Source organism: Chironomus tepperi, unplaced genomic scaffold, assembly GCF_022539635.2.
Source record: "Chironomus tepperi strain 1889 unplaced genomic scaffold, CSIRO-AGI_Ctep_v1 contig_37, whole genome shotgun sequence".
Lineage (NCBI taxonomy): Eukaryota > Metazoa > Arthropoda > Insecta > Diptera > Chironomidae > Chironomus > Chironomus tepperi.
Genome location: NW_027226159.1, coordinates 713,329 through 737,535, shown reverse-complemented (window position 1 = coordinate 737,535; position 24,207 = coordinate 713,329).

The window sequence follows — 24,207 nt, the reverse complement described above, 5'->3', positions numbered from 1 at the left end:
AGCAACTAAGTAACAGACTGAATCAGAAGAAATGCATCCCCAAAATGATTCGAGGTTGTCTGGATCTTGATGCTGAGTACTTTGGAAAACGAGTCATCGACAACCCTTTGATTGGAACTGTACAGGACGCTAGAGCTCTCAATATCTCAAATTCGCAGAAGTTATTGAAAGATTGAGTTGTGTACAGACGTTCTATAAACGCGGCAATGGTCCCCCGTGCTCCCCAGCTAAAGATGTAAAGAAGTAAAGTTCGGGACTAAATAGAGCTGTGGTAATTTTCAAAGAATTTTAATGCTGTGTGGTACTAGTTACAACGCTGCTTGATGAGTATTAACGAGATTTTAAAGGGGTTGAACTTGGTTAAATCTGGCTTGATGCCGGATTCGATATAAATCCTGTGACATGCAAGAATCATGCCGGATTCAATTCAAATCCATTACAAAGCAAGAGTTATGCTGAAACCAATTTAAATCCGGTACCATGCCAGCCTGGTCATGTTTGATTTGATTCAATACCGGTGCTATGTCAGAGTCACATCGGCTTAGTTTCGTTTCAAATCCGGTAACATGTCAGAGTCATGCCTGTCTAGTCAAGCTGAGCTCGATTCAAACTCGATCATGCCAGAGTCATTCTTGCCTGGACAAGTCGGGTTTAGTTTTAAATCCGGTACCACGACAGAGTCTTGCCTGCCTGGTCATGCCGGTTTCGATTCAAATCCAGCACTATTTCAGACTTATGCTGTCCTGGTACCGAATTTTGGATCAAAATCTCAATTTGTGTTATTCAAATTTAATATGAACGACAACAAATCCAATTTTTTTGATTGACGTCATTTAACAAGTCCCTAAAGATAAAATTCATTCCGGTCGAACCATTCAACCATTGAAAACAAAACACCATGACTTTACAGAATGGAAGCGAGTAATAATAGAACAAAAAAATATAAATTTGCAAATAATCTTGTTTTTGTTTTGTAATAAATGGATGAATATGTAGATGTAGCATGTAGCTGTAAGCGCATTTCCGATGTTGTGGGCAATATCTGAACTTGTTCAACACCAAAAGGCACAACAGAAATCAAACTTCCATAAAGTTTGCAATTTTAGTGCCCACAAAAAGTATGAAAATATTGAGAACTGCCAGATAAATACAGCATACAGCACACAAACTTGTATTTCTGTTGTTTTGTTATTCTTCACTTGATGTATACAAATTTAATGTGCGTTTTGGCAACAACAAGCAACAAAACAGCCAGGAAAGCATGAAAACAAAAAAGCAACCTGTGCGTTAGCTGATGAAGCATGAAATACGATTTTTTGTGCTGTTTTTGCGCTGCGAGAGAAGAGAAAAAAAAGTCAGAATTTGTTTCTTCTTTTCTTTCCCGTTCATCGATTGTGCTGTGTTGTTGTTGTTCAACTCTTCGCTACCATGGAATACATGTCTAAACGGCTGTCTATCAAATAATGCATAGTGTGAGAAATATTGAAAAGTTAACAACGAGGGCGTGAATTGAATCGATTGCTGTTTAAGGGAAAATTGAGGGAAATTTTTGGAAGAAATTTAAGTGATTTTTATCAAGGATTTGAGGATTGAAATTGAAGTCGTTTGTCAATATTTGTGTATTTTGTGGATCACAGTGTTTGCTGAAGTATTGGATGGGTGTTTTTAATGAGAAATAAGAAACCCCTAAATCCTTACAAAATACTCTAAATCCCAAATTCTTGGGATATGTATTCGACTCCTTTATTACGAATTGAATTGATACGTTTATGTCTGTAAGGGAGTCTGACATATATTTGGGTACATCGTCAGGAATTCTTCATGTCTATGCTAAAACAACCTGTTCAATCGCTTTATTTACCGCTTTATGATTGAAAATAAATCAATTAGAACTAATCAGTTATAACAGGACATCTATAAGCAATTAGGTACCTCTGTGGAGTAATCGATAAGATATTTGGCTCCAACAAAGCTCAAACTTAATTTGATAACTCGAAAATTGTTGGTTCGAATCCAAACATTTCTAAATGTATGACTTTCAAAATCAAAATGTTCAGAATTTGTCAAAAATTCCCATATTCTTATGGAGTTTTCGACTTGTTGAAAAATCGGGACATTTTGAGGCTTTGTTGGGACTCAGCAGCAAGAGTAGATAGTACAGCAGCGTCCCGGCAAAATCACAGTAGATTGTCGCCCTTTGTATGACTTTTTTAAAAGTTTACATGCTTCAAGTGCTTATTGTACGAGATCAAAGATAAATTGGTCACTAGTCAACGTTTGGATTAATGAAACGGATCAGGAACTTGTAAAAATAGCACCAAAAATCGGAACAAGTGCTTCTCCCCGAAAGACACACAGCGTAGAAATGACTGAAAATTCGACACCAAGTCAGCATGACTCTGAATACTACCCAGATTCGATGAAATCCGATTTAAGGTCAAAGTCAAGTCGAATTTAATTTAATCTGGACTGAGGTCAGTGTCACGCTGACCAGGTCGGTTACGTCGTTTGCTGTTCGATGTTGGATTAGCTCTTGAATGGTTCATTGATAGAACTGATCCTGAAAGTGTTACATTATGCCAATTGAAGATCGAAACGAGAGCATAAATGTATTCGGAGCCTAGCTATCCTTATCAGGCAAATAGAAAAGTGTTAGCAGCATGCTCTACTCTAAATTCTGACTTAAATATACTTGTTGAGAATGCTCCAAGTGTTTCCTCCATTCCAGCTCACCTGCTTTCTCCATTCCTGAGAACGAGCTCTTTGTCTGCCTGAGTGTAAGAATTGTACAACAATCAAGCATTTAAATGTCATAGACAAGACATTATCTAGCTAATGGGCTCCCTAAGGCACATCTAAACACAATTATACCATCCACTGAGTTAACACTGCCACACAATCACTTGAACCTTCCCAAAATAAAGTTAAATGACTTTTTCCTCAACAAAAAATCAAGCAACAGTTAATCGAAAAACTTTTTACAAAACCCTCTAATTTTTTTTATCAGCATTGCTTAATCAAAATTACTATTTTTAGACAACCCAAAACCGCAAAAAGATTTTTCATTCTTTCTATCCAAAAAGTCATTTATCGCCATGAATTTTGAAATTTTGCTAATTTGAAAATAACAGTCTATGGCTGAAAAACAAGCGAAAGACGAGAGAAAGAAGAAATTTATGATAATTTATGAGACGAGATTGATGGTGGCAGCTTTATTATTTGCAATTTTGTAGAAACTGTTTTTAGCAGCTTGAAAATTGATTTATTGATGGCTTTAAAAAATGATTTTTTGATAGCTTCTTTTATGAAGTGTTTTAAAAGTGAATTTTTTTTTTGTGGATTTTTTTGATTCATTTTTGTGGATTTATATATGCTTAGTGAAGTGTGGAGGAAATTTGAGATTTGGGGAAATATTCTATGATTTTGAGAGTTTTATGGATGAAAATTGGAGCATTGTAAAGGATCCCATTTAGACTCTTACTCCCCTCCCCTCATCCATTGTAACGCTAGGTGACACAACCAAGAACCAAATCGTTGAACTTCGTATCAAAATTGTATCACAACTAAGAAATCGGAAAACGCTACTTATTGGACCCGAACAGATACATTGCTTATTCAAGATATTCATACTCATTTAGGTGATTATCTTCATTGTCTGTTAGGGCGATATTGGGTTCCAGTAAATTCTATATCAACTGTATATCATAGGAAGTTGCAGTAGTAAATCGATATACAGATGATGTATAATTTATATATGGAACTTTTTCATACAGTCGAATAACCCACAGATAGATCAGTGGTTGTAACAGCATGTGACTGGATATCATTGAACGTGGGTTCAAGTCCCACTCGGTTATTGAGAATTGTATTGTTATTGAGAACACAAATCACATATAACTTGTTCTCCAAGTCAAGATCAACAATCACATGGTTAAAGGGTCATTAATTCTTGAGTGTCCCTAATATTCACAACTATTTCCGAATTTGAATCAGACACCTGATTATCCTTCTGGCAACGACTTATGGAAGGAACATTATCCAACTCAAATAAAGAATAATAATGGAAAAAATCTTAAAAAAATTCACAATACTTCATCACAACTTCACTAATGGGAAAACTGTTCAATATATCCATTCACCAAATAATGAAATCTACTCCAAGTTGATTCCATTCAAGAGACCTCTCAACATACTCACTGTTATGTTAAAAAATGAGTCCATTTATGAAAATTAATTTTCATTGCGTGAATGTAATAAATTATATTTTTTTTATTTATGCAAAAATTATGAATCATGACTTTTACTTCTTATGCTAAAGAATATGTGAAATTATTAGCTGATTTTTCTTCATGAAATGCTATTTTAATAATGACAAATGGCGATGAGAGGAATAAAAAATATGCGAAATTTCACTTGAATGTCATTTATGGAGTTTTTTTGTTGGTCGTGATTTTGTGAGTCAAGATGATGAGTTGTGTAGGCGATGACATTTTTTTGGGTGATTTTTAAAGCGACTTTTTTGGGTTTGTTTGTGTTTTTAGGAATGTATGATTCAATCTAATTAAATACTGTCAATATTTTTTGATAAGCCCGAGTAGCACATTGTGTTTGCTAGGACACCCCTTTAACATTTAAGTGAGTTATTTACAGTGAGACACGAAGTTGTCGTATGAGCAACCATGATGACTGATTTTGACCCATTTTTACGGTGAAAAATGCGGTTTCTCGTAATATATTGCTCGGGATAATTTTATAGGTTCTAATAAGGTTACCCGGAAAGCAAAATACGAAGATGAGGCCAAAAATCCGGTCACAGATCATCATGATCTGGCTTGAGATTGGATTTTATTATATTCACACCGTTTTCACGTGTGAATGTATTGAATTTGTTCAGATTGAAAAACCAGTTTTTTGGACTTTTCAGCAAAACTAAGCACAATGGCAAGTTATGTTTTACGGCAAAAAGTTTGTGCCTGGAATTTCACATCATAACCAAAAAACAGATTTGAAATTGGTTGAGGCATTGCCTCGAAAATCGAAAAATTCGCTTTCTGTAAGCAAGCAAACAAGTTAATGTACACGATAACTCAAAAACGAGACATCATAGAGACTTCTAGTTTTTTGCATTCGATCGGTGTCATTCCAAGGAAGAACTGATTAGATTTTGGGTATGGCAGGAACAGCCGTTGCTTCTAAAAAAGCAAAAAACTATCGTTTCCATACAAAATTTCAAAACGATTGTTTACTGTGATTTTTGAAACTTTTAACATTGTATGAAAATTATCAAACATTTGCCAAGCGAAGCTTGGCCTACCCGCTGGAGCCTGATCCCTCAAACATTTGCCAAGCGAAGCTTGGCCTACCCGCTGGAGCCTGATCCCTCAAATATTTGCCAAGCGAAGCTTGGCCTACCCGCTGGAGCCTGATCCCTCAAATATTTGCCAAGCGAAGCTTGATCCGCTGGAGCCTGATTCCTCAAATATTTGCCAAGCGAAGCTTGGCCTACCCGCTGGAGCCTGATCCCTCAAATATTTGCCAAGCGAAGCTTGGCCTACACGCTGGAGCTTGATTCCTCAAATATTTGCCAAGCGAAGCTTGGCCTACCCGCTGGAGCCTGATCCCTCAAATATTTGCCAAGCGAAGCTTGGCTTACCCGCTGGAGCCTGATCCCTCAAATATTTGCCAAGCGAAGCTTGGCCTACACGCTGGAGCTTGATTCCTCAAATATTTGCCAAGCGAAGCTTGGCCTACCCGCTGGAGCCTGATCCCTCAAATATTTGCCAAGCGAAGCTTTGGAGCCTGATCCCTCAAATATTTGCCAAGCGAAGCTTGGCCTATCCGCTGGAGCCTGATCCCTCAAATATTTGCCAAGCGAAGCTTGGCCTATCCGCTGGAGCCTGATCCCTCAAATATTTGCCAAGCGAAGCTTCCGCTGGAGCCTGATTCTAAATATTTGCCAAGCGAAGCTTGGCCTATCCGCTGGAGCCTGATCCCTCAAATATTTGCCAAGCGAAGCTTATCCGCTGGAGCCTGATTCCTCAAATATTTGCCAAGCGAAGCTTGGCCTATCCGCTGGAGTCGATTCCTCAAATATTTGCCAAGCGAAGCTTGGCCTATCCGCTGGAGCCTGATCCCTCAAATATTTGCCAAGCGAAGCTTGGCCTATCCGCTGGAGCCTGATTCCTTAAATATTTGCCAAGCGAAGCTTGGCCTATCCGCGAAACTTTTTATGGACGATGTGAATATATCCGCATTGGGTTTCTACCCAATACACTAGTTCAATCTGGATTTGAACCAGAGTCACACTAGCCTGAGCTTGACTTTTATCTAAGATCGGATTCTATTGATAAAGCTCTAAACCAGAGTCACGATAGCTTGAGCTAGACTCTAGTCTGAGTCCGAATTTCATCGAATTTGGTATTGAATCAGAGTCACGTTAGCTTAAGCTTGCCTCTGGTTTGAGGTTTGATGTCATCAGTTTTGACATAGGGCTTGAGTCATACTAACCTAAAGTCAGATTTTTGGAAAGTTTTAGTCGTTTCCCTTTTAGGTCATCAATAGAGCTAGCTTCTGATGCCAACTAATAAAGGAATTGGATTTTCACATTTGATCTGTATGATCACTGAAGTTAGTACGTAAGTAAGGAAGTAAATAACTAATTAAGTATCCTTTCCAGGTCAAAAGCACCCTATGTCACTCTCAACTTAAATTGCTCAATCTTCTATACAACACCATCCACAAAAAACCTATAAATTATATCGAACAAAAAGGTTTTCTCATTTTGAATTTTAAGCACAAAAAATATGCGAAAAAAACTTACTAAAGAAATTATTATTTGTGCTTATTCAGTAAATCTCACGTACAATTTTCGTCTCTGAATAAATTTTAATAACCTTGAACATTCTTTATTTTACTTAACCAAAAAAGAATCTTCATATTCGTGTGTACGTCATACTTTAGCCTATGTACATAAGAATAGTTTCTAAAGACTTCTTAGAAGAAAAAAATAACAAAATTGTTTTATGTTCAGCACCATCATCATCATCAATTCTCTTCTCTAGGTTCTATTCCAAAAGAAGTTGAACGTGCTTCCTGCGATTTTTTGTATATTATTACATTTTTTTGTTCCTTTCTTCTTCTTCACGTTCTTTTTTATGTTGAAGCTATTAAGGCGTATACTCTGTATGAGCGATTCGCACTCATGACTTTTTTAAGCAAAAAATATAATGAGAGAGAGATTCCAACAGGCATGAAATAAAAGAAATAATAATCATGAATGCAGCTCTTGAATGCCAAAAAAAGTTGAAGAAACTTTTTTCATTTATTTTATTTGTTAAGAATTTCAATAGTTTTTAATGTTATTTTCAAGTTATTTGTTTGGATGTCTCTTGAGGATGTTGTGGAGGGAGTTTGAAAATTGAGATTTGGACAGTGTTTTTGGGAGTTACTGTAAAATTGGGCAAACTAAGCCGTCATAGCAAGGGTGTATTAGTAGTAGGGTTGGGCAAAATCGTATTTGAATATATTCGAACATTTACAAGCCTTAATTAGGGATGGTCAAGTCAACCCATTCCCTCACTTTTCTGGAAGAATCTCTTCATTTTGTTAGGGTTTTTCGATGTAGAATCTTCCAAAAAACCATTGACTGAGTGTCTCAAAACGGGATCTTATCAAAATATTTGAAGATAATCTTAATCATAATTCCGGCCAAATTTAAATATCGAACAAGAAATCGGGAAAAACCTACCAAAAATCCAAAATCCCTCTCTCAATTTTGGTATTCTTCCCTTCAATATAGTACCCTAGGTCAGAGGTGTAACCAGAATTTACTTAATTTGAGGGAAAGGGTGATAAGTTTGGGTCTCGTAACTCCATACAAACCCTACTAAGTTAAAGATTTTGGTCCCAAAATATTGGAATTTGTACATAATTAACTTAAAAATGTAATAAAAGGAGGAAGAGGGAGTAAGTTGACCCAAACTCACAACTTATCTTTGATATACCCTTGAAAAGAGATTATGTTGCTGTGTTGATAAGTTATGATCCAATACACTATTTGTCAGCTTTCTCTGTGTTTCAATGCATTTCAATTGCACATTCAGGTTTAATTTGCAAGTTAAAAGGCAGCCAGGAGCTCCAATAGCTACTTGACGTAGAACGGTGATGAAAGAATGTCAGTTTAACGTGCGACCAGCCAATATATATAAACTAAATGCCAGAGCCACACACAGTGTCAGGTGGAAATCCTTCTGTTGTAATCTACGCTCTACATAGATGCATGGTTACAGTAATTAAGTAACTCAGGTACATTTCAGTATTAGTCAATTTATCGCGGCATACAGGTTCCTTTCCACTGTCCTAATAGATCCCCAAAAACATGACACATGCACTTACTTGATTTAATTCACAAATTGATGTTTTTTCCTCACAAATTCAGTATGTTCTGTCCCAAAACTCATTCACGTCCAACTTCCAACTTCAACTTTTTAAAAATAACTGTGCAATTAACTCTTCCTACTGAATCAACAAAGATATCCAGAAAACTCAAGCACAAACAAAGAATTCACCGGCAAAAGAAGAGAAGAAAAGAAGTTAAAAAATATGAAACGGAAGAGAACTTTAGCATTGCTCGGCACAAAGTCACGTAGTTGGTTGATATTTTATGAGAATTGCATTTTATATTGTATAAATTTTGGTATTGTTGCAGTTAAAAAAAAATTATATTTTTTAATTCACAATGTTTGCAGCATAAAGTCAAGGAGTCAAGTTTCATTCATTTTTCATGCCTTTGTTGACTCTCTTATGTGGATGAAAAATAAACATAATCAAGAAATGCATTAAATTTTTTCTGCGGATATCCACTCTTATATGAATATTCATGCTTGACGACATGCTGGATATCCAATGAATTTGTATCATGTAGTCGGCATCAATGTCTTCTGATAATTTACTATACTTACTTTTCATGTCACTCCTGTGTCTTGCATTTATTTTTCATTTTCTCCCTTATCCCGACGTGTACTGTCTATCTTCAACAGCACCCCCGTACCAAAGTTACACGTCTGAGCATGCTGAATGAGAATAGAATGAAATGTTGCAAGACACGGAGCAGGAAAACAAAAGGTAAATAATTTAGCAGCTTACAAGTGATGTTTTTTGTATGTTTTAATATTTCAAGTCTCAACCGAGAAAACAAAGAATGGCAAGTTAAGAACAAGTTGAAAAGTCCTGGGTAGATTGTGTATAAAGCGCATTTCATGTAAGAATTCATAAAAAATCACATAAAGCTTATTGCTACTCAGAAATCATAAAAGGTTTCACTTTTCATAATCCAATTAGTCAACAGCTCAGTCAGTCATAACAACCCCAGCAGTTCCATTTCCATTCCAAGAAACAAATAAAGTCGATGACGGCGATAGCAGCACAGAACATTACAGAACAATGAACCGGTATATTATGTCGTTGTAAAATAAAGTATTACTATGGAAAGCGAAGAAGATATTTGCTACATTTAATGCTGCCGTGGGAAACAATGCAAAAAAAAATTTAAGGCTGAGAATTTCAATTTCTTTTTTTTTGTTCCTCTTCTTTTTCATCTTCTGACTTTTGTTTTTTTTTTTTGCCTTACTCATGCTACGTGCTTTGCTCAGCTGTTTGAAGATTTCTTTCACTTCATGCTGTTCATCGTCCGTTCATTATTGAAGTAGAAAGAATGTAGATGGTAAAGGATTGATGGGTGAAAATATTGATTCTGGGAACTTTAAGCTATTTACATTCCATCCATTAGTGGTCGGGTTGGCTTTTGTTAGTTGATTGCATTATGAATGTTTTATTGTGACTAATTGTTATTAGGTTGGATTCAAGTTGGATTTCTGAAGTTTGTTTGGAGATTCTTGGATCATTCCATTCCGATTGGGGTAAGGAAGCTATCCCTAATGGACAAACAGGCCGCTTTTAGGTACCATAGTGGTATTTATGTAGCACTCAAGCATTCTCTATGTCTGTTAGAGTATTCGAAGGAAGTTACTGTTCTGAGCTGTTGTGTTTCGATTACTGGCTTTAATTCTGGCTTAGTGGGAGTCTTAAGCTACCTCGAATAGCATAAGTCAGGTAATCAATCCAATTTCCGACACTAGACCAGGGTGATTCGGTTTAGATCCGACAGCACATCAGAGCCTCTCCGGACTAAACTAAATCCGGATTTAAATCGAATTCAGCTCCAATTTAGAGTCACGTCAAGCTGGGACCGGATTCTCGATCGATGAACCAATTTGTGCAATTCGGGTACGAAGTAATGCTAGAAATTTTTGTATGATATTTGCCAGCTTAGCCTTCAAATATTCATCCTAAATGGATCCAAACTTCAAAATCACCGCAATAAAAATTCAAATCCATATTCAACTTATTGTGACAAATAGGATCTTAAGCTAGATCAATTCATACATACAGCAATTCAAAAGTATTAAAAAGTATCTTCATAAAATTTCATTCCCATAAATTTTTATTACATTTCATAGAGCATAACAGCTTCTTAGAATTTATCATTTTTTCCATTATAGCTCAATCCATAATGCTATAAAATTATGGAATATTCAAACTAAAACTGGCAATTTCAAATCTCTTTTATGGTTTATTTTCCAATCTGGATGGAAATGAAATTTATTTCTCAAGGAAAATGTTATGCTGGTCGTTTAGTTTGATTTAGAGGAATAAATGGTTTAAGGAAGATTTGTGAAATTTCAAGGAAGATTTGTTAGAAGACATGAGGAAGAGTCAGTGGTTGGGGGTCGTAATAAGGGTTTTGAGATTAGGACCAAGACTGAAACCAGGAGCTAGAATGAGACTGGGACTGAGACTGAGACCAGGATCGAGACTAAAACCAGGATCGAGACTGAGACCAGGACCGAGACTGAAACCAGGATCGAGACTGAGACCAGGATCGAGACTGAGACCAGGACCGAGACTGAGACCATGACCGAGTCTAAGACCAGGACCGAGACAGAGACCAGAAGCTACAATTATATCAGAACCGAGACTGAGACCAAAATCTGAGAACAGGACCGATACTGAGACCATGACTGTAACTGAGACCAGGACCGAGACTACAATAGTATTCTTTCTTCAATGTGTTGGTTCCTCATATTGCTTGAGACCGAGACAGGGACTTCAAAGAGCAGTGAGATAGGACATACCCCTGGACGTACCATGATTGCACAATCTTAAGACCTACAACTTACAGCAAGAATCCAAACTACTTCCAAACTATACACAGTAACAATAAGAACACAATTCATGAATCACTTTAAGTTCATGCATCTTTCATAACTTGACAGCATCGAAACATTTTCACAACTCCATAAATATTCAGACGTAAAAATAATCGCAATAAGAAGAAGGAAGACATGAACGACATAAAAAAAATTACAAAAGTACTCGTTCTTATCGAGTGACTTCAGCGCATTTTTGTCCCAGCGATCAGTAATTGATTAATAGGTCACTTCCTGACCTAAAAAACAAGATCAAAAATGATCCAGGTTACTTTAAGATCTAAAAAACAAGATCCAGTAAGATCCAGGTCACTTCCAGACCTACAAAACGAGATCCAATAAATTTCAAGTCATCATATTAGGTTTTCAAGAATTTCGTCATTTAACGGATTTTCAAAATTTAAAACACATAACGGTTACGATAAATTCAAACTTTGTTCTGTTAACACTGTAAAAACATCAAAGAACATTGAAAAACACTGTAAAACAATGAAAAAACGTGTTGTTGTTTTTCTTGTTGTTGTATATGAAAATGAAAAATTGTTAATTATAGTATTTATGCTATGATTTGAAACTTTTAAATGCATTTGCCCGCAATAAAATAACAGTACGGAGCTAATAAAACAAACCTGAGCTCTCTACGATGTCTGGTTTTCGAGATCTCGATACCCAGCCGAACAAAGTGCTTGAATAAGCTACCTTTTTGAAAAAAATTTCAAAAATGCGCTAAAAAGAGAAACAAATAATAACGTTACAAGCAATATATCCAACAAAAGAAGAAAAAATAAAATTTATGCCTGTGACATTTACAACACGAACATCGCATCAACATCATCTGTATTGCTCGGTTACTTGCTACACAATATTATGTCTGCAGAAAATTCGTGAAATGAATTTTTCAATAGAAAAAAAATGTGAAAATTTTATGAAATATTTGAAGCTTAATAATTTATTAAAAGGTTATGACTGCAATATTTCTTTATGGATAATATTAAATTTTATCAAAAAGACTGAAATATTCAGCATGAGATCTATTTTGTCTATTTATTGAGATTTTTTTTTCGTTTTTCTTTATTCGGATTAGATTTTATGGATTCAATTTATTTGTTGCTGCTACTACTGCAGTGGGATTTATGCTTGGGGGACGTAAACAAAAATTGATCTCTGAATTTTTATTTTTACTGCAACTGGACATGCTCAAAATATTAGTTTTTCGATGTTTGATGATGAATTTTAATGAAAATGTTGCAGTGAAATGGAAGATGGAAGAGATTGGATAGTTCTTGGAATAGGAATTGAGCGAGTTTTGTGTTGTGAATCATGCGACAAATTTGAAGCTTATGAGCTTCACTAGCTCAGGTCAAATGCGATGCCTGAATCTCAAAAATTGGTTTGTCAATCAAAAATCCGGTTCCAGGTCGACACTTTGCCTACCTGATGCAGGATTGTGGATCATTTAACTGACTTTTGCTATTCTAGATGCAAGATTCGGAGGTCCTGCCTATCAAAGTTCGAATTTAAGGTTATTTAAAGAACATTCAGTAATTTTTGGTGGGCAATCCCGGATATCACTTGGAAATGGTCAAGAATCGTATAGAACGACGTAGAAATGGTGTGAAATGAGGGTCTAAGTCAGTTTGGCTCAAGCTTGATCGTAAGTTTGTTGAAACTCAGCATAAGACCTATAAAGTCCTCAGACTTGATTTTTCACCATTTCTACTACATATGCCTTTTGGATACACATCCAATTCCAAGCAAATTCTCCGAAAATTACTCAATATCATATATCTTCATCAATACCATCATTTCCTTCTCATCATTCTCGTAATTATTAAGCAATTCCACCGAAAAACCAACACTAAAGAAAAGTCAAAATTAATTAAATTTGTAATATTTTTTTCGCATACGTACGTACTTAAACACAACAAACTTAATTTCCATCGTTTTTAAGGAGATTATTTTTATACCAAAATTAATTAAAATGTTCTTAAAACTCTTAAAACTCAATCTGATTTCCTCTTTGAGAAGTGATGCTTTCTGTAATTTCCTTCTGAAGATTTTAGAAGTCTTAAATCTGATTAAATTATCTGTATGATGTACATAAGATGATTCCTTTTAGAAGATTTGGTAGATTCTGATGGTTAAGAATAGACCGATCAGCATACCGAGTTTACTACGGCCAAGCTTGGGCACTGCACATCGCCATGAACCCAGAGTGGTCAATAATACGATAGAACAAGTCATCAAGTAGGCATCAACTTGCCATTAATTAGTTAGAACGTATTTTGTCCACTCGGTAGCCCTAACAGGCCATGTGACCACTTTTAGGTACCACAGTGACCTTTTTGTACCATTAAAGCATGCTCTTTGTCTGTTAGACCATAGCCTTGACAGTCATGTGACGACTGACTTCTACCCATTTGTTGGATCTATGCATTGTGCATCTCGGGATAGAATCTATTAAAATCTCAAAAATTATCGACAACAATGCTTAAAATTGATCTCTACAAAGGAGAATAGAAGGTCAAAGTCTAATGAGAGTAAGTTTTGGAATCAATTACCGATTGACTGAACAAAGCAATTAAAATCACACAGTGATCTCTCAGCAGCAAGCATAAGTCAAATTTCTCATATTCTTAGCGAAAATCTTGATGGATATAAGTAGACCATCAAAATGCTTTCCAAACAACAAATTAGCAGCAAGCAAAATCAATGATCTTGAAAAGCACTCAAAACGTGACCAAACATGCTGGAAACCTTACACTTTTATTTGACTACAAAATGCTGAGAACAAAGTAAAAATTTCTCAGAAATTGTTCATTTTAAGCATGATTTGAGTCTCAATTTACTACGCGTATTAAAGTGTTTTTTGGCAATTTTCTTGTGAAAAATTCTTTTGCTTACGGAATCAATTAATGCTTAACCTTAATAACTACCATTTTTTTTTTCGAAATTATGACTTGATTCAAAAATTACGAAATAATGAATTTATTGATCCATGAAAGTCTACATCTACATATACCGGTTTGTTCAGAGAAGAATCAAATCAGCCTCAGAGGAGACTCAAGTCAGCCTTAAACTAGTCTCAAGTCAGCCTCTAACTAGACTCAAGTCAGCCACCGACTAGACTCACGTCAGCCTTGGACAAGTATTAAGTAAGCCTCAGACTAGACTTAAGTCAGCCTTAGCCTAGACTTAAGTCAGCCTCAGACTGGACTCAAGTTAGTCTCAGGCTAGACTCAAGTCAGCTTCAGACTAGTCTCAGACAAAGGAAGCCTCAAACTAGACTCAAGTCAGTATTGACGGTAGAGACCCGTTCCATCACTTCTGATACATCTCTGATCAGATGCTGGTTGAGATTGACCCAAAAGGCACACGGAAAGACGAAAATCTGACCACAAGCCGATATAATTCTAGATTCAGGCCAAAATCGATAAAATCAGCCCTCAGGCTAGATTCTAGTTGGTCTGGGACCGCATTTTTTGCCATATGCACCAAATGTGCTTTCTAGGAGAGTAAAAGTCGGTTAATTAATCCAAAATCCGTCACCAGGTCAGAGTGACTTTGTCATTGTGCTGAATTTAAACCGTATAAAATGCCAAGTTGGAGTTCAGCTAGGTACGAGATTTTGGATCAAAAGTAAGACTTGAACTATTCGAGTTAATAGACATTATTGTCGTACACTCCTAAATTCATTATAGAGCCTTTATAACATTGAATTACATCCATATTTCAAGCTGTTAATTGTTGTTATTAAATTTGCAGAATACACGAGATTTGATGCTATATAAACGTGAGTCTTTGAACCGTGATTCATCAACTTTTGTATTAAATTGCATGCAATAATTCTAAGAAAAAAGCAGATTAAACTTGAAGATTCAATATAGCCTCCAACTTGTAACACAATTAAATCAACAGAATAATCAAGTCCAATAATTCAGATTTAAGAGAGCGCGAAATCTATTTAAGGCACAATTAACCTTCATTTTTAAATAATCATTTTGCTAATGATAAAGAAACTTTTGCTCTTAAAATAACCTTGATTAAAATCTTGCAGAATAAAAACCTTTTTTTTTGTGCTCATCATCATCATCATTAACATTAAAATCTCTTTTTTTACATCCACCCTCGTTTTTATTATCCACTCTAAAAAATTCTGGTGAGACACAAAAGAGAAAAAAAAGTTTTTTTTTCCCTTTTTTTCAGCACCCAAAAATACAGAATTAAAATCTATTTTTTTGAAAAAGAAATGTTCACGTTTGGCTGGGCAAGGAATTTCTTTCTCTTGAAATTCGTTTTAATTTACTTAAATTATTGTAATAAGTTCTCGTCTGCACTTCCCTTTTGTGTTTGAAACATTTCTATGGTTGAGATTTCTAAAATTCTTGAAGAAAATGATGAGTTAAATTACATTTTGTCTTGGTGATGGCCACAGAAATGGCAGGACTACTGAAAATGGATTTTATTCGACCATACTAAACTCCACTAGACTCCAACTGACTTCACTGGACTGCATGGAAGTCGGACTTAGGACTCCATTGAAGTACCCCTGAGTTGGGCTCCAAAATGGAAGTTTAGTTGAGGTTTAGTTTCTAATAACGTGTAAAGAGCTTTTAAGACCGAGAGTAAGGCTTCCAAATTCAAGAATTCGAGACCCAGAAATCTCAAGATTTGAATTCCTTATGGTTTCAGTCTCTGCCTTGATCTCAGTCTCAAAAATTCGTCAAAAATGGAGCATTAGGAAACCCTTTGACCAATCTGTGTACCAAGATACAGCTAGTTTCTGGCAGAGCTAAAAGTTGACTCGAATTTTGAATGGAGTTGAGTTCCATACTAAATAAAAGTCGACTTCAATCTTTAGTTTCAATTATTTTTACTTAAAAAGACTTAATAGTGAAGATAGCCTAAGTCACCAATTGTGGAATCAGTAAATTACACAGCATTGGTAAGTTGTAAGCGGTAGTCAACAATAGCGCCAGAATTGGATAACATTTAAAAGAGGTTATAGATAATAATTGATTGTACGGACAGCAAGAGCTCGGATTTTGTATGGAAAAGTCAACTTGACCCTAAACTGACAGTGAGCATGCTCACTTTAAATATCCTAAATGTTAATACTCGTGAACATTGTTCTCACTTTGCTCTGCTGTTGAGATCACGTTCTTTGCATGCTAGGAAACTCTATATAAAATTTCAAGTCGACTTCGAACTCTACGGTCAGAAAAATAAGTAAATTAGTAAGATAGCTTCCCAATCACTAAACTAACATAACCATAAATTCTATCATCCCATTCAATTCTCTCTTTATCTCCTCAATCTTCCCTCAAATGCGCCTCCATAATCCAATTTAATTAAAAAGAAATATCCAAACTAATCCTAAGACAATTTACGATTTTGTAGACGGAGGGATTTTAAAAGAACCAAAAAAAAAAAACTTCCATATACTTCCCAAAAATTTAATTAAAAATTTTCATTTTCACACAGAACAGAAAAAAAGAACTTTTTTTCTCTCACAAAGACTCGCTGAACACAAGAAATAAGAAGCAAATCGTTAAAGTAAATAAAACAAATTTCATTAATTTACAATAAATTCTTTTTTTCAAAAACAAACAGAAGAGAATGGAAACAGAGAAATGTTAAAAAGGGGGAGAAAAATGGAAGTAAGAGATTTGAGCATAAATCAAGACTAATTAATATTTATGGCGACGCCCTCAACACTGTGTATTTACACACTCTTGAGAGAATTGATTTAATTTTAATTGTTATCGTATTTTTTGCTTTGTTTGTTGCTGCATAGAAGGAAACCAGAAAGGCGGAAATTTTTTTACTGTTGAGCAATTATTGAATATGGTTGTGAGAACTGATAAAGAGCATATGCTGGTAATTAACAGGAGTATTCGTAAAATATGATGTTTAATTATTGAAATGTAAATGTAACTTGATGTTAATAGGATTTGGCGTCATGTATGCTTGTCGTTGCTTAGATACTAGACTTAATATTGAAGGTTTGTTGGCTTCAATTCAGCAAGTTTTGCTTTACTTGTTGTGATATTCTTGATATTTTGTTAAATAGTTCATAGAACTTTATGTCCATTTTATGGCTATTCAATTCTAATTTCAGGCTTAAATCCTCTACAGAGTTGTTGCAGACCCGAACAGCACAAGTTGGTTGATCGATCAAAAATCAGACTCCAGGCCGGATTGACTCTGATTTGGTGACAGATTTGGTTTGACTTCGGTACATCATAGCTGGCAAAAAGCATTCTTTTATGATACAGACCCTAACAGACAATGAGCGTGCTCACGATAGCTTGCTCGTCCTAAATATACTAGATGAGCATGCAGCTTACTCTGCTTTTGAATGTGCAATCCTTGTCTGTTAGGCAGATAAACCACAATCGTATTTAAAACCAGTCTCTTTGCCTCTTAGAGACCAAGCCACAATCAAACCATCCTGATCCCGGATTTCATATCGATTAACCTCAACTATTTAGGAGATTTAATAATCCCAAGCTGAATTACTTCGGCTAGCGAAGTAAGTAAGTAAGTAAGACCAACAGCATTTACATCATCAACATGATTCTTCATGTATGACCAAGAACAGTTTCTTATTCAATGTCTGTAAAAGTATTTTAATTTAACTGAATATCAAGGTGAATTGATGTATGACTGAGAAATTTCATGACTATAACTAAGTTAATTTTGAGTAAGGTAAGTGTTACTAAGTAAATGTGCATGATTTAAATAGTAGATTTTGTAAGAATTTGAAGTAGAGACTTGATGGGTTTTAGTTAGGGCCTAGTTATGTCGATCATCGTCGTGGATGTCGTTCATGTGAATATGGGTCGGAAGATATCACCTGATTCCGCAACTAAACTATGTGCCGAGATAAGTACGTAAAAGGAAGGAATAAAACATCTCATAAGAAGAGTTGCAGTCCGACAGTCAGGTTAGGAATGATAAGGTTTATAACCGACCATTTACGAATTTCACACTTTTAGGTAGGATTAGCATTAGGGATGTTGAGATTATGTTATGCCTTAAGCAATGCAACCAAACGTAGAGAGCATGGGGAAGAGATTCAAAAAGTCGACTCAATTTTTGGCGTTATGCAATAGTTTAACGGCCAATAACCAATTAATCTTAAGGACGATTGCAGCTATAAAACAATAAACTACTTAGTCATGCTTAACCATGTAAAACAATAAAAATTTGACTAAAAGTCAATCAAAAAAGCGCATATGGTCAAGCAACATATTTCCTCATGAACGCTAACCGTAATTCAATGAAAGTCAATTAATTTTAGTTTCTGCATCAGTAAGTCAGCGTATGATAGAGCTGTCAGAAATAATACTTATACTGACTGTATATTAATTGAACTTGACTTTATATGGTCGTAGTCATGATAGCAGAACGAAGAATATTAAATGGACGAATACTTGGAAGTCCTGCGATTTTTTTAAAAGTCATCCTGCCTTAACCGTCATCAAATGCCTTAAAAGAAATTCCACGTTTATGGAGTATCAAGATGAAGATAAAGGTTGAAGGTTGACTTCACTTTCTATTCTCAAAAGAACTAAACTCATCAAGCATAAATGCTCAAAAGAAAGCATTAAGATAATTTCTTTTTTTCATTTCCATTCCTTTCTACTCTCATCGCATCAGTTGATTTTAACGTCACGATAACATAACAATCCTCATGACCATTTAATTATCATCGTTTTTGAGGAACAGCGGTTGCATCAATAATTTATTAGAACAATTTTTATTGCATCTTTGTGGTCATAAAAAAAGACTTGACAGCAAAATGAAAAATTTGCTCCACATTTTAATTAATAATAATTAGATAAAGAAATGGACATAAAAGAAATGAAGAAGGCAGACAGGAAATGTTATGACCGGTAACAAGCTTTTAAATGTCTTTTTCTCAAATAATGAGTTTGGGAATCTTCACGGGTATGAGTTGCGCTGTTTCTTTATGGCAGTGGTGGGCAACCTGTGTGTCATGGCACATCTTGGAGCTTAACTTACGGATCATGGCATTTTTGGCCAATCATTTTTGGCGTCACAAGAGGACGGAACAAGCGGAATCCAGTGATAGGGTCAATTTCAGCCGACATTTGAAGAAGACTATGGATCACAATTGAGTTATACGGCCAGCAAAGTAAGCTATTGAGTTTGCCTCCACACTTAGTGTTCCGCATCACACAAGTTACCCTCCACTGCCTTATGGTATACAGAATAAAAGAAAATGTTCCCAAATGATGAATTTGAAATATGTACGTGGATTACAGCATGAGAATGCTGTTAGTATGTCTTAATTACAGAGTCAGGAAGAAGTGAAAGAAACATAAAAAAAAAGTATTTTTTATAGTTAGTAATGACAAATGTTGCTTCTTATTTAATTAATAATTTGAAGATAAAAATGAATATTTCCATGGTTTTATGGATACATTTATACGGTGAATGATCATGTAAATGAGGGAGAAAGTCGTTTGAAGGGTAAATAAATGAAGTGCGTTGTATTAATTCTTTTTGGAAGGTTTTTGTTGAGTTTTACTTTCGATTGTGTGAAGATTTAAATTAATTGAGAATTAGTAGGGCTCTATTGTCAACAATTTCTATATGAAACTCTCGTATATGGCTCTTATTCTAGTATACAACTCTGATTCTAGTATTATGACTGATATGGCATTCAGAAATTCCATTCAAAATTGCTGAAAATTGAACATTTAATACCCATAAGATCGCATGTTCTGTTTGGATTCCTAAGATAATTGTGATTTACCAGAATTGCTCCTTAAAGGCAAGCGGTGTGAAAAAATTGGAAGAGCCACAAATCAGTGTAACGTTAGCATGGGGTTGGATTTTGCTGATTTCAGATCAAAGCCAGAATTAAGCCAGCCCACACCAGACATTCGCGTTTTACCGGATTTTGACGAATCCAACTTAGAGCCAGAGTCATGCCAGTCTACATCAGACACAATTGTAGAGCGGAATATTGCCGAATTCAGCTTAGAACATCAATCATGTAAGTCTACTTCAGACACAAGTGTGAGGTTGGAAATTGCCGAATCCAGCTTAGAGCCAGAGTCTAAGACAGCCTGGTTATATTATTCTTGTGGAACACTTATTGACTATTAGTCCATCACGATATCATGCAAGCCATATCATAGTGATTGTCTATTAGGGACCAGGACAGAAAAATCCATCAATTCGATACCCTGCTCGAGATATGTTCCGAATATTGAATACTGAATAACCCTTTAAGCCTTTCTGAGCATGCTCTGTCAGATACTACAAAAGTCTCTTTTCCTTCACATTCTCCACTAAATTCCCAGACAAATTCATCACATTTATAATCAGTTTACTGATCTTTTCCTATTACTTCTACGATCTCTAATAATCTACATAGCTATTAAAAATATTCAAATTAACTGTTCTCATAATCTTCAATCCCCAGAGAGACAAACACTAACGAACAATTAAATCTGTTCATAAAATTTATTCATCAACTTTGAATATTTGTTACTGCCGTCAATCTTATCTCATTAATCAAACATAATTAATTTTCTCAAATTAATTAAACTTTACTTTAATTGAATCAATTAATTTCATTAAAATGTCGTCGTCGCGTGGCTGAATCCTCAAACATCAAACAGAAGAGGACTTCCAAGAAATTATGATGAAAAAAATTTTTTTTTTGTTTGATGCCAATAGCGTTAAAGAAAGAAGGAACAAGAAGTAAATCGGATGATAATCCTCAAGAGAATCACGTGAAAGTGGATTATATCATGATAACGAAGGTTAGAGCTCATAATGATAATAAAAGAAGCATTAAGCCTGACTGCAAAATGGGGTAGGCATAAGACGATAACAAACTGTAAATCTACTTTTAAAATAAGGTTCCAATCTAGCATTTCCATGTTAAAAAAAATCAAAATGAAAATTCAGTGCACGACGACCCAACGGCTTAAAGCTATTACTTTATATTGCTGTAAAAAAGGAAGCTCAAAAAAAATAAGGATGTGGATGGGGAAAAAAGGTATGGATGGAAGGAGGCTTATGTCGTATTGCTGTTATAAGCTTCACCATCGTCTAATACGTCTTTTAAAAAAAAGCAACGAAAATTAAATTACTAAACCGATTTCAACTGGAAAATTGAATCTGACGTAAGACACAAGGAGTAAAAAGTACAAATTCGCAGAAGGAAGTGCTCTCTCGCTTCAGCCTTAAGTTAAATTCATTTAATATAGAAGTTCATGAGTAAAGTGGCAGTGAGTGAGTTGCTATGACGCAAATAAGCATTGTCAATTGAAGTTAATAATTTCGTCATTTTGATGGCGCATTTGGGTGGAGTATGCTGGATATGATGAAAATTATGGAATTAATGTGTATGCGTATGTATCCCGATTAGTATCTGTTATTCATGGGAGTAAAGTAGCAGCAACATTGCGTTGATGTGGCTACAACTAAGCGTCTATGTGACTGTGACATAAAATCTATGTGGCTGAGACAAAGCATCTATGTGGCTGTTTCATAGCATCCACTATGTGACAACGATATGTCAACTATGTGGCTCCGACATAGCAACTATGTGGCTGAGACATAGCAATTATGTAACTGAGACATAGCAACTATGTGGCTGAGACATAGCAACTATGTGGCTGAGACATAGCAACTATGTGGCTAAGACATTGAATCTGTGTGACTGTGACATAGAATCTATGTGACTGCGAAATATGAGAATAACATATATGAGGTTGCGGCATACCATCTATGTGACTGAGACACAGCGTCTTTGTGACTGCAACATATCATACATGTGGCTGTGGCATAACATCTATGTGACTGTGACATAGCAAATTTATGGCTGCAACATTCGTCTATGTGGCTGTCATATCGCGTACAAGTGGCAATTTTCATGTTCATTGCCATGAAAATTGTCATATTGCCATCTATACTTATACCTATCGGGTATATCACCAAGGCTATCTCAAAACACCTTAATAGCCTCAGCACATTGCATCTTTGCCCTCCCATTAATTTTCTAGTCCAGTGAATTTTCGGTTTAAATAAACAGCTGAGCAGAATAACATAAGTAGACAACTAGACAAAAACAACTCATACCCAATCGTGACATAAAGCATCATCCAAAAATTGCGGAATAAATGAGATTGTTAAGTTAATATTGAACAAGCGTCCCCCGCGTCGCATGCTCTTTACCTTTCATAAAGAATTAAAATTTCATAATGTTAAGTTCTTTATGTTCGTTGTGTCTTTACGTATCACAAAGAAGACTTTCATATCATTTCTGTTAATGCTATTGCTACTTTTACTTTGAACTTTTTTTTTCTCTCTCCATCTCTGTTTATTTAATTTTTTTTTCTCTTCCTTCATGCTGAAGCTTTGACATAAAGTTAAAATGAAAAGGAAGCTCCTTTTATGCTTTTATCCTTTTTTTTGCTTCTTATTCCAAAAAAAAATGAAAGTTGAAAGCATAGAGAGAAATCCCTTCGAGTCATCTGACAGTGACACCGCTCAAGACATGAAAAGCAAAGCATAAAGGCAGGAAGAAGAAGGAGAAATTTTTGCAAAAGACAATGATAATGTCTCGAGATAATTTCTTTCCAAAAACGAATTATTCGTTTGCTGTTTGTTGAATTTTAAATTTAATTTCTCGGTTCCTTCCTGGCTTGCCTTGTTGTTTTTTGACTAGATTCGCTGAGAAATTATCTTTCTCGTTTCCTGTGAGAATTTTTGTTCGCTTCATGAGATTTTGGCTATTTTTTCTGATTGTTTGTTTGTCGTGTCATTTATAGCTCATGAACTCTCTTGTGTATACACTGGGTACACACTGTCATTTTATATTCTAAATATTGTTTTTACATGTTCTTTTGGTTTTTGAATGATATTCCCGTTAAGATACTCACGAGTATATTCAACAAGTCAATAAAATTGCTAAGTGATTCTGATGTTCTTTTTGTATTAGTGGATCTAACTCGAAAAGCACAAATCGGTGTATCGATCAAAATTCTGGTTTCAGAGCTGTTGTTACTCTGACTTGGTGTCGGACTTGATTTAGATGAATCACCATGCCAAAGACACTCCAGCTCGGTGCTTGATTCGGTTTACATTCGTCAACATGCCAGAATCAGACCTGATCGGCACATATTGAAATGTTGTCACCACGGCGACGAGGTGGCAGTATACTTAGAACCAAGTAGCAGTCCTTCGGCAAACTTGGTTGTTTTCGTCAAGTGGCTGTGTAGTAGACATAGGCAGAACGCCCCTTAGGAAATAGGTAACTCGATTACTTAGCACAAGCAGAAACTGCATAGTGAGCATTACACTCTATTACAAAGTTCATTTAGTCATTGTTATGTCCACTTTGATCAAAGTTTACTGCCGCCTTGTTGCCGTGGCCCTCGTCATTTCAATGTGTGCCGATCGGAATACCAGTTTGGTGTCGGATTTTGGATCGATTAGCCGACTTGTGCTATTCAAAGTCGATTTGAATCTTAAATCTTGAATCTTCAAGTCATGTGGTCTCTTCCATCCAAAATCCAAGTCGGCTTAGAGCTCTAATTTAGACGTTACATTTAGAAACAAATCAAAAATACTCACCAAAAAAATGTTGAAAATATCACAACATCAATTCAACCGGATCAGAAAGCTTCCTTGATCTGAAATGAGATAATAAGAAAATAACACAAATTAATAACCTTCATCCCAACATAAATCTAATAAATATAAAATTCGCGGTATGATGATGACTTCGCAAAAATATTGTTAAATCTTGTTTATTAATTTCGAAAGCAGATATGAACTTTAGAATGTTATATCTACGTGCTAAGTGTGAAATGTGTCAAGATAGGTAAGCTTTTATTGAAAAACAATAATTGAGAATCTTGCTTGACCAGTTTTTTGCCGATTCTAA